Genomic DNA, 15,827 nt, shown 5'->3' on the forward strand with positions numbered 1-15,827 from the left:
AGTAAGGTAAGCACTTTCACAACTAAAATTGCATCCTCAGACCTCCCAAATACAAATACATCACTTTCTTTTAAACATCACAAGATTCAAAATAGCCAGTAGAGTCATATTACATCATTTAAAGACATAACCAAATAAAATGTATCAACTGCATGTTCAAATACATACTAGAATAATGCTAAAATATACTAACTCAAAAAATATATAATTAGTAATAATAATAATAATAAAAATATATATGTTAATAAAATATTTAAATTAAAAATTAATAAAAATCTTATAGTGAGGCTCAACACAGCCTAATGTTTCCTCAGGCTCCTGCCCCTCAGTCTTGCCGTAATGGCTATATGATCATTTAATCCTTTCCCTAGATGTGCTTTTAACTTAATAATCCATCTCAACTCCTTATTTTCAGTTCTGTTAGAGATGTCACCTAACCTATCACCTTCTGGAACTAGTTCCAATACATTATATTTAAACTGATGTGCTTCACCGATTGTCAGTATGTTTCACTATAGCACTATAGGTATGCCCCCTCTTGTAATAATAGAGATGGTCTCTAATGTGTTCACGTAGTCTCCTGTTGGTTTTTCCAACATAGAATGATGAACAGCATATACATATAGCCAAATATACAAGATTCCTGATATTACAATTTTTTTGACTTAGTATATTTTAACATTATTCTAGTATTTGAACATGCAGTTGATACATTTTATTTGGTTATGTCTTTAAATGATGTAATATGACTCTATTGGTTATTTTGAATCTTGTGATGTTTAAAAGGAAGTGATGTATTTGTATTTGTGAGGTCTGAGGAAGCAATTTTAGTTGTGAAAGCACTTACCTTACTATCTGTTGTTCCAATAAATGTATGTTTTTAACTGGACAGCTTCATTATTATACCTGCTTTTCTGTTGATGCTTGGATTTTGGAATATATGCATATATGTTTAACATATGTCCAGACCATGGGGTGGAGTCATACCCACCAACAGCCTTAACCTCTTAGCGCAAGGCAATGTCATGTACGTATTGCAGGTATATATATGTAGACTGTTGCCACTGTAACAGGGGCTGTCTTAGCAGAAATGTGTGTGGGAGGTCACATCTGCTATTGACATGTATACCATCAGTTGCTGACAGACATCCTAAGGTCATCATAGTACAGTACCACTGATATCACAGTAATGCCCCTGTGGAATACAGCAGAGATATGATCAATAAATGTGGACAGTCTGACACACTCTGGTCAGTCCAGAGGTATACACAGAACCCCTTAGTGCAAGACATGTGGACCAAGCCTGACAATGTGGATGTTAACAGCCATGTAAATGGGTATATCACAGAAATACTGGACTAGCACTTGGTGGTGTGAGTAAATCAGCATATCCTTTATTCAAATAGTAGCAAGACAGACTGGTTTCGACATGAAAACCTTAGCCTTCGCAGTGTAAAAGAGACTTGCACAAAGACATTATTTTATATGCAAAAATCCTACAAACACAAAATCCAATTGGCTGATCATAATTGTCCATTAAGTCCAGGTGGAAATAATCCACCCAGTCTAATTATCCATTTACTCTCCTTATTATTTAATATTGTATGCCAGCCAATTACATTATTCCTTCTTCCCTGAATCATGTCAATAACAGTGAACTTAAAAGTGGCAGATGGATGTGTAAAAACATGTTTGTATAAAGCATTGGTAACCCTTCTATGTTTAATATTGCTCAAGTGTTGGCTGATCCTGTGCTTTAGAGGTCTGAATGTTTGGCCTACATAGAAGGAAAAACAGGAGCAAGTGGCAAGATATACCACCCAATCTGATGAGCAATAGGCAAAAAAACAAATGCCATATACCTTAGATGTATTGTGAATGCTAAAACTTTTAATTTGGTAGATCCTGTTACAGTGCACACAATGGCCACATGGATAACACCCAATAATGTCCTCTCCCTTCAAGGTGACCTGTTTGGTACCTCTGATACCAACAGACCCATGCTTATAGTGATTGAGGTAGGAAACCACAGTCTTACCTCTCCTAAAGCCAAAACGGCAATTCCCACTGATGAGATGCCTCAGTTTCTCATCTGACTGAAGAATATTCCAATTGCGCTGGACAACCTCACAAAACGTATCAGTATTATGACCAAACATAGTAATAAGCCTCGGTGGAGAAGATGCAACTGTTGAATTGTCCTGATATTGTATCAAATCAGATCTATCCTTACCGGCTAGTTCATGGCAAGCCATGATAATGGCCCCAGGCTTATACCCCCTACATTTAAATCTTTCTACCATGTCCCTTCTAGAATGCTGATATTGATTAGCATCAGAACAAATCTTTTTAATCCTGGTAAATTGTGACTTGGGGATGTTACGTATGACATGTGGGGAGTGAAACTAAATTGTGGAAATTTGCAAAAATCCTGAGTGTCTAGGGTCCCATCAGGGTTCTTAGTAACCAGTACATCCAAAAAGATGATCTGCTTTTTGTCCTGATAACTTGTAAATTGCAGACGCCACTTAGTATCATTAAGGTATTGGATAAACTCCTGCAGGTATTCCAAATCTCCCTTCCAAACCAACCAGTAATCATCCAAATAGCGACGCCAGATGTCAATCTCAGCTAGGTAAATATTTTGAAGGGGGTCATAGATAAGCTGATCTTTTATATAAGTCATAAAAAGGTCGGCATATATAGGAGCAAAGGACGCCCCCATAGCTGTACCCGACATCTGCAAAAAACATTCATCCTGATAGTAAAAGACATTCATCGTGAGAACTTTTTCAATAAGGCCAATAAGAAAAGTATTAAAGCCCAGTGGATATAACTCTGTGGTCTGCAACCAATATCCTATAGCCATGAGCCCAGCCCAGTGTGGAATATTGGTATAAAGTGCAGTAACATCCAATATACATAAGTTCCCAATCCTCCTACATTTGGGCATCCGTTAAGATCTGTAAAAATTCTGTGGTGTCCTGTATTCTAGCCCTAACAAATTTCAATAATGGTCTTAAATACTTGGTGAGAAAAACTGACAAAGTTTCAGTCAGTGAGCCCCTACCTGAAACAATAGGCTTGCCTCAAGGGTTGGATAAGGATTTGTGGATCTTTGGTATAAGATATAGATATTGTCTCTTGGGATCTGAGACTATTAAATGTTTAGAAGTGGCCTAAGAAATAATTCCTTCCTCAATTGCCAGATTAATGAATGCATCAATCTCCTTTTTGAAAATGGAACTTGGGTTTAAAGACATGGGCATATAGTGTAAATAGTTTCCTAGCTGTCTATGGGCCTCAGTGTTATATTGATCCCAATCCATGACCACAACCAGCAGGTAGAACTACAATATCAGTATTATCTTTGAGCTACTGCAATGCCTCTTGCTCTTCAGTAGAGAGATTGGGTGTTTTGGGAGAACCCTTACCATAATTATCATGAAGATCTTTGAGAACCCCGTTAATAACAAGCTGTACTGTGGGATGCATGGGTGGCACAAAGTTAGACTTCTGAAACTGAAACAGATCATCATTAACATTACTTACATCATCCTTAAAGAATAATTTCAGGTTCAACATGCGACCAAAGGAGTATACATCATTAACAAAATCCTTTTCATGAACAAAAAATGCCGGTACCAAATTTAAGCCTTTATTTAGCAAATCCTTCTGGATAGTTGTTAAAACCTTTGATGATATGTTAAAACATTCTGCTCTATCACTTGTTGGTCATTATACGAAGTAGTGTCTCCACATTTGGGATGTCTTTTATGCTTATGCTTGGTGTGTTCTGACCCTAAAGGGACATCAGTATTTGTGCTTTTGGCTGAGGGTGAGCCCTGCATATATGCTACTTCAGATTCTGTGCAAGATGAGGATTCATCCCCAGAAGTACCCTCAAAGGGGGAGATTGGTTTCCTGAGGATTGATCTGGGGCATTTCCTTTTACCAGATTTGGGCCCTGAATTAACAAATTTAACATTTTTAAGGGGCCAAATGGCCTACCCCTCTCATAATCAGCCTGGTCTCTGTTAAATTTATGTAGTTTTTTCTCTTTAAGCTGTCATTCTAAAGACAATAAATCTTGGCCCAATTGCTGGAGGCAATTATGATAGTTAGCCTGACCTTCAAACTGTTTGGTTTGTTCACCAAGTTGGGTGACCTCAGACAACCCAATATTAATACATCTATCATAATAGGAGGCTATAGCCTCTACAAAACCCATGGCAGCCCATTGTTGAATAGTTCATCCCCTAGACCCCTATTTATTCAATATGTCTTCCATTGAAGGTTTGTAATGCACTGAGGAAGGGTTTTATGCCTGAAAGCTTTGCTGTATCGTTATTTGTATTTTTATAAAGAGATTTCTCCAGTTTTAGCCTGTTTCTTGAATAGCCCATTGTTGAATGCCAGCTCATTGTTCCTCCAATTCCTGATCAATAAGATGTACTAGTGGTTGTATGCGCACTTGAAGTCCCCTAGGACTGATATTTTTTGCCATATAGGCTTTAAAAAGCCTCAAGTGCCAGACATTCCTCCTTAGCACTTTCATGCTTTCAGATAGTTTGAAAAAATACCACTACAATCAGGAGTATGTTCAACTTGGTCAGATGTGGCCTGTGTGCCATTATGATCAACCAATCCAAAAATACCCAAATCATTGAGATCAGAAGACAAGCCATTCAAGAGCTGGTTGAGATCCATGGTAATAAGGAGTATTAATATTGTTAATCGCCCCCTGGAATTATTAGAAAATGTTTTGATTAATGTAATAAACCACTCAAACCAAACCACACAGCTCAAAGCAGGCTATATCCTAAACATGAATGGATCAACCACCATAAACTCGGAAATGAAATTACCACCTGCTCAATCCAATAGTCAAAAGTAGCCCATAAATATAACACAGAATATGTCACAAATGAAACCAATAGTGTGAGCCCTTAAAAAAATCCGCCTGCAATGGAGTGGCAATGCAAGTATGCTACCATATAATAAATATATAAAAATATAGAATGAGTAACCGTCATATTGATAATAAACCAGCCAACTGTAATGGGCCAAAACTCAATTCAACTGATACCCCTATATCAAAAATCGACTGAGGGACACCATGATAGCCCCTACTATGCCTGTAACCTTTGTATATATAAGTGTACTAACTTCAATAGTGCTACGTGTCTCAATAGGCCTAAAGGCTTACTTCATTCACTATAGGTATAGAGACACCATCTTAGTCTCGGAACACAATAGTAGCAACTGCTGAAATATATGTGCACCAATCACAAAACAAGTAGTGCTATGTGTCCCCACAATCTCAATCATAAAACCGATAAGGTGAATGTACTATAGTTTAAACAGATGGTTAATATCACATTCAAGTTGAAAAGATATTAGAATGAATCCTATGTGCAGTAAAACAAGATCAAAATAGAGTCTAATAATGTCCAGAGAGTCAAATAAACAAAAAAAAACATGAAATTAACCTCCAACCTTGTGGTATATATACATAATAGATTCAGATGAACCAAACTCTCTCCCACAAATCATAAGGTTGAATCACAATACATTCATATCCATGAACATTCATGTGCCTATGATATAAACATATTGTATCAAAACATCAATATCAAATGAGAATTGAATTAGCTGAGACAGTGTATACTGAAGAGCTTTTTCTTGTCACAATGTATAAATGGTTTCCCAAATGAACAGAGTTAACAAAATAAAAGAACCCAAAGTCACTGTATATGTATGTTCCATCCATTCCATATGCTAAAAAAGCATAACCAACCAATAGTTCAGTCATTGATCATGCAGAATGTCTGAAAACTTCCACCTTCCTCTGAGAAAGTCTGTAGTTAGTTCCCACTGCTCATTGAATTATCCATAAACAACTGGCCAGTTCAACATCCCCTTACAACAAAAAATGATAAGAAGAACAACGTGATGTAAAGAATGTCCCTACAAACCAAAAGTCACAATTCGCGATCATAAACCCATCCTGTAAGGTTAACCTGATGCTGAAAATAGTCAACAAATGCCAACCAAACAGCTTGATCCAAATAGGCCCAAAGCACGTTGTTCACAAAGACATAATTTGAGTCTCATAAAATTGCAAAAATCAGCAACACATCCATATAAATGCCACCAACCACCAAAATAACTCAATGATGAACCAAGGTCAAACCCAAAATGGCCAGGAAAGAAGATGAATAACAGCAAAAAATCCCGTACTTGCTTCGACTGCTGAAAAGCAGCACATACGCTGACTCACACCCCAGCCAACAGCAGGGAACAGGAAAATGTAATTTCTACAATGTGTACGCCCCTGCAAGTACGACAGTGCAAGGCTGAAGCAATTGTGACATCCAAAAAGAAGCCAGCACTTGGTGGTGTGAGTAAAACAGCATATCCTTTATTCAAATAATTACAAGATAGACCGGTTTCAGCATGAAAACCTTAGCCTTCCTCAGTGTAAAAGAGACCTGCACAAAGACATTATTTTATATGCAAAAATCCAACAAACACAGAATCCAACTGGCTGATCATAATTGTCCATTAAGTCCAGGTGGAAATAATCCACCCAGTCGAATTATCCATTTACTCTCCTTATTATTTAATATTGTATGCCAGCCAATTACATTATTCCTTCTTCCCTGAATCATGTCAATAACAGTGAACTTAAAAGTGGCAGATGGATGTGTCAAAACATGTTTGTATAAAGCATTGGTAACCCTTCTATGTTTAATATCATTCAAGTGTTGACTGATCCTGTGCTTTAGAGGTCTGGATGTTTGGCCAACATAGAAGGCAAAACAGGAGCAAGTGGCAAGATATACCACCCAATCTGATGAGCAACTGGCAAAAAAACAAATGTCATATACCTAGATGTATTGTGACTGCTAAAACTTTTAATTTGGTAGATCCTGTTACAGTGCACACAATGGCCACATGGATAACACCCAATAATGTCATCTCCCTCCAAGGTAACCTGTTTGGTACCTCTGAAACCAACAGACCCATGCTTATAGTGATTGAGGTAGGAACCCACAGTCTCACGTCTCCTAAAGCCAAAATGACAATTCCCACTGATAAGACGCCTCAATTTCTCATCTGACTGAAGAATATTGCAATTGCGCTGGACAACCTCACAAAATGTATCAGTATTATGACCAAATGTAGTAATACGCCTTGGTGGAGAAGAGGCAAGTGTTAATTTGTCCTGATATTGTATCAAATCAGCCCTATCCTTACCAGCTACTTCATGGCAAGCCATGATAATGGCCCCAGGCTTATACCCCCTACATTTAAATCTTTTTACCATGTGCCTTCTAGAATGCTCATATTGATTAGCATCAGAACAAATCCTTTTAATCCTGGTAAATTGTGACTTGGGGATGTTACGTATGACATGTGGAGGGAGGGGGGAGGGCTAGTGGCATGTAATATGGAATTAAATTGTGGAAATTTGAAATAAACCTGAGTGTCTAGGGTCCCATCAGGGTTCTTAGTAACCAATACATACAAAAAGTTGATCAGGATTGGTACTTATGTACATTGGATGTTACGGCTCTTTATACCAATATTCCACACTGGGCTGGGCTCATGGCTATTGAATATTGGTTGAAGACCTCAGAGTTATATCCACTGGGCTTTAATACTTTTCTTATTGGCCTTACTAAAAAAGTTCTCACGATGAATGTCTTTTACTATCAGGATAAATGTTTTTTGCAGATGCAGGGTGCACCTATGGGGGCGTCCTTTGCTCCTATATATGCCGACCCTTTATGGCTTATATAGAAGATCGGCTTATCTATGACCCCCTTCACAATATTTACCTACCTGAGATTGACATCTGGCGTCGCTATTTGGATGATTGCTAGTTGGTTTGGAAGGGAGATTTGGAATACCTGCAGGAGTTTATCCAATACCTTAATGATACTAAGTAGGGTCTGCAATTTACAGGTCATCAGGACAAAAAGCAGATCACCTTTTTGGATGTGTTGGTTACTAAGAACCCTGATGGGACCCTAGACACTCAGGTTTTTCACAAATTTTCACAATTTAATTCCATATTACATGCCACTAGCTTTCACCCCCCACATGTCATACGTAACATCCCCAAGTCACAATTTACCAGGATTAAAAGGTTTGTTCTGATGATAATCAATATGAACATTCTAGAAGGGACATGGTACAAAGATTTAAACATAGGGGGTATAAGCCTGGGGCCATTATCATGGCTTGCTATAAAGTGGCCAGTAAGGATAGGTCTGATTTGATACAATATCAGGACAAATCAATAGTTGCCTCTTCTCCACCGAGGCTTATTACTACATTTAGTCATAATACTGATATGTTTTGTGAGGTTGTCCAGCACAACTGGAATATTCTTCAGTCAGAAGAGAAACTGAGGCATCTCATCAGTGGGAATTGTCGTTTTGGCTTTAGGAGAGGTAAGACTGTGGGTTCCTACCTCAATCACTATAAGCATGGGTCTGTTGGTATCAGAGGTACCAAACAGGTCACCTTGAAGGGAGAGGACATTATTGGGTGTTATCCATGTGGTCATTGTGTGCACTGTAACAGGATCTACCAAATTAAAAGTTTTAGCAGTCGCATTACTTCTAAGGTATATGACATTTGTTTTTTTTGCCAATCGGAATGGGTGGTATATCTTGCCACTTGCTCCTGTTTTACCTTCTATGTTGGCCAAACATCCAGACCTCTAAAGCAGAGGATCAGTCAACACTTGAGTGATATTAAACATAGAAGGGCTACCAATGCTTTATACAAACATGTTTTGACACATCCATTTGCCACTTTTAAGTTCACTGTTATCGAGATGATTCAGGGAAGAAGGAATAATGTAATTGGCTGGCATACAATATTAAATAATAAGGGGAGTAAATGGATAATTAGACTGGGTGGATTATTTCCACCTGGACTTAATGGACAATTATGATCAGTTAATTGGATTCTGTGCTTGTTGGATTTTTGCATATAAAATAATGTCTTTGTACAAGTCTCTTTTACATTGAGGAAGGCTAAGATTTTCATGCCAAACCGGACTATTTTGCTATTATTTGAATAAAGGATATGCTGTTTTACTCATACCACCAAGTGCTGGCTTCTTTTTGGATATCACAATTGCTTCAGCCTTGCACTGTCATACTTGCAGGGGTGTGCACATTGTATAAATACTGGACTACATATACCCACACAGTTTATGCATCCACATACTCCTGTCTGTCCTGACACATAATAACCGGTGGTGCGCCCACACAGTTTATGCATCCACATACTCCTGTCTGTCCTGACACATAATAACCGGCGGTGCAGAGGTCACATCGCCACAGACTACCCACTAGTTAGTGACATACATCTGCACAGCATCCCACTGCTTTGCCATAAATACATGACAGTTGTGATGGCCCAGCAGCAGTACATCTGGCAAATATCTGGACATAACATCACACTGGGTAAGTACACTAAGGTGCTAGGCATGTAACAAAGCAGTGTGCAAACAACAGGCAGACTGCCACAACACTGGCCTACTTTCCATGGTGGAATACGCATGTACCTGCAAATGTAGCAGGCTCTACAGGCATGTCACAGCACAGAGCAACAGACAACTGTGTGAAAATGCATACCCACAACCAGTGTGAACACAGCCACAGCCACATATGGTAAGCGAGCTTAATATTACAGTATATGGACTGTCTGATCAACACCATCCTCATATGTGCCACTCACACACTAACCCTACAGATACTGGGCCACTACACAGTGTTGTCCAATGCCTGTCTGTGGTATGGGACATGTGTGTGTTTGGCTCTATAAACATGTAAGCCGATAGGGTTCTATACACTGGAGCAGCATGTAACATCAGATAGTACAGGACCAAGAACAATGACATCTACCACAGTCTGTACACAGGCCAAGGTATATATTCACAATACACACACTGTCGACAATCACCATAAGTACACAGACCTCACTACTGTACACACAACCACAGAATGCCCAGGCTATGTCCTCAAATATAACCCCTGCTATACATAACATGTCTAGTAGACTGATATCTCACTGGCTTGTTATCAGGTATGATATCAATAAATAATGGTGTACAGAACATATGCACCTCTTAATGCATGACATATGTACAAAGGTTGACAGAGTTGTGGCTGGAGGTGCAAACACAGGGCCAATATTGACATGTTCCTGTGATAACTTCATACATTTACTGTTGTGACAGGGTTTGTTGTGACATATGTCCTATGAGGGATATGAAATCAGTAACTCCCATGGCTGTCACCATGTACTGACTGCAATCCTCAGACTATGCTTCTGCAGTTCTAAGATAGGTAATCTGTGAGTAACACAAAACACATAAGACTCCAAACACTGGCCAGTTTGCAGATAACCCTACAGGTGGGGCTTTCCTCAAACACATACCACTGTCATGACAGGTATTAAATCATGTCCACACAAACCCTGTTAAACCAACATTACTCCAAATGTAGAAGAGAAAAACTTATATTCTGTAGTCATGTCTGGAACATCCCCCTCATGTTTGTTGTCCTGTCTCCACAGTGAATGCTGTTAGAGGTATATCCCACTACCATCTGGGATATTGTTTGACAAACACCAACCTGAAGTCCTGCTCACAATGAATGAAAAGGGCCAATACCCACATGATGTTCCTAGTTATAGGTGTGTGTTTCCATGCAATTGGCTATGGGAATGTTACCACAGCTGTTCCACATGCAATCGGCTAGTGGGGGATTGCAATTCATGCACAGGCCATCAGCTGATCATGAGCATCACTTACAAAACACAAGCTGCTGCCTAAGCAAAGCAGGTGTACTTCTCCACATCCACCAGAGAGGGAGTGAGAGAGACAGACAGATATAAAGTAAGACAGGGAGGGGGTGAGAGAGTAAAAACTAAGCATGTTTGTGTTGCACACTTACCAGTACAGGGTTTTAAACCCCTGTCTGACTATGTATTGCTATTACATGTGTATGCAGTTATTGTATGCGCCACAGAGCTTACATGTTGGGGAGCTGTCCAAAGGTATATTTGACAGTGAGTGACATCAGCAACTGTGATAAAGGAGGGATAAGGCAGGTGTAGTACACGTGCCTGTCCACAAGAACAGGTGTCAAGGTCTATACAGATGCACTCTCTCAGGGACTCACACACATTATCACAGTTAGCAAGGTCAGGATTAGACTTCTTAACTAGCAAGTTTGCCACAATACAGTAATATGCAGGTATCACATGCACCACAGAGGTTATCAGGCTGATATATGGGCAAAGGGTATGTCAAAGTGTCTGACATCAGAAGACAAGCTTCAGTAGGCCAATGGGAGGTGTAGTGAGTGTGAATGGCATCCAAATCATTATACTCCACACACACACACACACACACACACACACACACACACACACACACACACACACACACAGGTTTGCCAGTACTGACTTCCTAACTGGGTAGTCTGCCACATTACAGTAATGCGTAGTTATCACATGCACCACTGGGAATAACAGGATGATATATGGGCAAAGGGTATGTGAAGGTACTTGACATTAGAAGACATGCTTCAGTAGGTCAGTGGTAGGTGTAGTGAGTGGGAGTGGTATCATTATACTCCACACACGCACAGACACAGGTTACCATTACTGACATGCATGGGTGCATTGTTTCACAGGTGTGTAGTGGTTGACTGTGCCAGAAGGCTGTACAAGGCTAGGTAAAGGGTACACCTTGGCATCAGGCCACATGACAATGGTCTGTAGTGTGGCTCAGGGGTGTAGTGTCTGCATTGGCCCACACAGGTGGGTATTGTATTCACCATCCACTCATCTGGGTTACTATTGTGGATGGCCAGTACTGTGCAATGCTTGCCATGTATGTGTTCTATATTCCATAACATGGATGGTGTCTGGGATGTGCACACATCCCACATGCATGTTCTGTGACATGTGGAAGTGTACCTGGGGTGTCTGGGGCATGTTGTGTAGACAGAATGTTAACATCAGATGTGCCATTTCTGACCTCATGTGGTGAGAACTGGCAATAGACACAAGGTTGACCCTGTACCTACATTGACAGCATGATACAGGCATTCATTGGTGTCAGTGACATCTGTCCATACAGGGCATGTGTATAAGGCATGTTATGTCCTTTGTGGGTTACATTTGCTGGCTCTACAGTTGTTGCAGGTGTCCAGTGGGGAACATAGCGAAGGAGCACTGTATGCAATGATTTGCCTATTGTAGGGATGGGACAAGGTGCCATGTCCTCTGTAGCCCACTGCAATCACACCATGCTTATTATCTGTGGGCAATATGCAGGGAACTACCACATAGTGGTTGTTGCTAGCCAAGTGTGTTTGTGTGTGAGACATGGGTGGAGAGTGTTCTCTGGGTAATTCAAGGGTTGCCTATATTGTTCTCCAAGCCATGATGTCACATGTAGGGGTATGGATTGTCTACCCCAGTCTCTCTGCTGTTTGACATCTGTTATCCTTGTAAGGTGGACATTGTGACATATAATAGGCCTACTATATAAGAAATTTGCAAAACCTGCTTAACAATGAGTCCTGTTATATTACACACTCACAGCTACCTCCAGACAGTATACGTATCACACACACACACACACACACACACACACACACACACACACACACACACACACACACACACACACACACACACACACACACATACACTCACCAAGTCCCACAGTTGAAATGTTACGGATTAGAACTCTTACCTAACTAGTACATCACACTACAGCATTACGCAATTATAGCACATGCTACAGAGATTACTGGGCTACTCCTTCCCCAAAGGTGTATTTCAAAGTGAATGACATCAGCAGGCTTTCCAGGGTTGGGCAATGGAAAGTGTAGGTCATAGGTTCATAGGTTCATAGCTTCATAGGATGGTACTAGGCTATCGACCCTAGGCCCTATACATGCCTAGCCATGATAATTCCATGGCTATGTCTTCTCACAATATTTACTTCCCTGGACCCCTGTCTAGCAGAGCAACTGACATGATCCCCGGGGTCAGTTTCCTATGTCCCATCCAATTGTCAAGGTTCCTTTTGAAGAGGGCCAAAGAGGCACTCTGCTTGACATGTATGGGCAGTCTATTCCAGAGCCTGGGGAGTCTCTGGGTCAGGAACACATCCCTCTAGCATGTATTGTTCATTTCGCAGTTCATTGTGATGACAAGGTTTGGATCCCTCGAGCATATGGCTATGAGGAATTTGGATTTCTTTAAGTGTTGCATGTCCAACAGCTCTGGGTTTGACATGGCATTGTATGTTAAGCAGAGATCACACCTAAGTACATGATATGTGACAGAGAATAGCTGGATAATTTTCAGACGGTCAGCATAGGGCATCTAGTTTAGGCCTGTGATTCTTTTAGTGAGGTATGTCTGCAGCCTTTAGAGTTGTTGCAGATGTCTTGTGAGGTACATACCTAATGGGCCATTGTAGTCTGTACTGGGTCTACTGAGAGATGACTACAGTGGGACAATGGCCTCCTTTTTCCTGAATGAAAAGCCCTTAGTGATGAGGTCTGCCACATAGGTGGATTTCCTGACTGTTGTGATGATGTAGTTATCAAAGGTGAGACCACTGTCCACCTGTGTCCCTACGTCTCTTATCACACTTTAGGTTTAGTGTACTGCCACCTATGTGGTACTTCACAGGTACATGTCCTTGCCCAAAGGGGATAACTATACATTTCTTGGCATTGAGCTTGAGGCCCTTCTGTAGAATATCCACATCATGTGGGGATTCAATATTGGCTCCCAGTGTGCAGTCATCTAAGACCTTTGTTAGCCAGATTCCCTTAGTTTTGGCCTGTACATTAGAGCAGTAGATGCCAAATAAGAGCGGTCCCAGGACTGAACCCTGAGGTACTCCAACTGTCACTTGTCTGGAGCTGGAGTTGGTGTCACCTACTTTTGCAGTGTGGGTTCTGTCAGTGCAGTAGTTGGCAGCCCATCGGGTGATGTAGGGATTAATGGCCAGCTTGGTACATTTATCTATGATTCCAGACTGGGGGATGGTGTCGAAGGCCTTGGTGAGGTCCAGATATGCTGTGTGAACCACTTTACCCTCATCCACAGCTCTGGAGACTGATTCAAAGATGTCAATCAGGTTCAGGAGATATGATCAGCCCTTCACAACCCAACTTGGGTGGGGGTCCAGTGTTTGCAGGTTGCCAATGTCTTTATTTATAAGTTCCATGAAAATACATTCCATGGCCTTGCAGATCAGGCACATCATACTGCTGGGGCTGTAGTTCCCAGAATCCAAAGTGGATCCCCCTTGTGGACTGGGATAACTGTAACTGTGCATCACACAGTGGGCATGAAGCCTGATGTGTGGCTATGATTAGACATGGCATGTAGGTGAGAGGTGCCAGTTCATTTTGTAGTCCATGTAGTACACAACCTGGGATGTTGACTAGTCCCACGGATGCTGTTTTCTTAGGTCTGGAGAGTGTGACTTTTACCTGTGTGGCCATTATTACTGGAATCTGGCAATCTTTCAGTGATGAGATGGACCCTTTTGGGGGTGAGATGGGGGTGCAGTTGGCACTGAATTGATCTGCCAAGATATTGGCAATATCCTTGGGAGCAGTATATTTAATACCATCCTGTTGTAGCTCAGAGCAGATCTGAGCATTGCCATTTAGATTCCTGACATAGCTATGAAATGGCTTGCAGTTGCCTTTGGCATCTTTGGCTATATTATGTTCATGCCTAGCTTTGGAGGTTGTTATGAGGGATCTCAGTTTCTTACTGAGGCTTGTAAGGGAGTATTTTGCATCCTGGAAATCCCCCTGTTTCTGTAACAGTTTCTTCCTTTTGTTGTACAGTATGTTTATGGCAGGGGGCCACCCCATTGGCTTCCTTTTCTTGGTGGGGAGCATCTTGGTTCTATATTGGATGGCATGATTCATGCACGAGTAGATGTGCTCATACAGTGCCTTCATGTAGTCTTCAGCAGTCATCCTTTCAGCTCCCGTCTGCATGGGTGTCATGACGTTAGTGATGTCTGACATGTGTAGCATGACGTTGGCTTTGGAGATGAGTGTTACAGAGATTTCCTTACTGGGGTGTGGGGGAGGGATGTAGATGTTAAGGGTGATTAGCTTACAGGCAGACATGATCACCAATGGGGTGACTATAGGAGTGGAGCATTGATTTCCCATGTTGGTAATGACCAGGTCTAGGATATTTGAGACCCTTGTGGGACTATGGGTTACTTGATCCAGGACATTGGGAATTATGACTTCCAAAAACCATTGGGCACACGTTCTAGTACACAAGTAGTTTTCCCAGTTAATGTCAGGGTAGTGTAAGTCACCCAGTATTAGGGTGCTTGATTGTATCATAATATTTCCCAGTATGTTTCAAAATGTGTAGTGGGACTCTTGGGGCATGTTGGGGGATCTGTAGCAAGCTATACAATTTGGATCACAGTCTTACCTACTGGTAGTTGCACCGGGGGTATTTCAGACGCATTCTGTTGGGCAAGTAGCCTGGTAGTGTGAATATCCTTGGTGAATATGGACACTCCTCCACCTTTAGTGTTTTGGTCCTGGTTTAGTGGCCGACAGGTGTGGTGAGACCTGTACCTGGTATTGCAGCGGTGCTCTCTGGAGCCTTGGATTATGTCTCTGTTACTGCATAGATATCGATGTTCTCCATTTTTAGGAGTGCCTAGTGACTGTGAATGGCCACAAAAATATTGATCCCTACACACACACTCACAC

This window comes from Protopterus annectens, chromosome 11.part0 (assembly GCF_019279795.1).
Source record: "Protopterus annectens isolate FY-2018-M chromosome 11.part0, PAN1.0, whole genome shotgun sequence".
Taxonomy (NCBI): Eukaryota; Metazoa; Chordata; order Ceratodontiformes; family Protopteridae; genus Protopterus; species Protopterus annectens.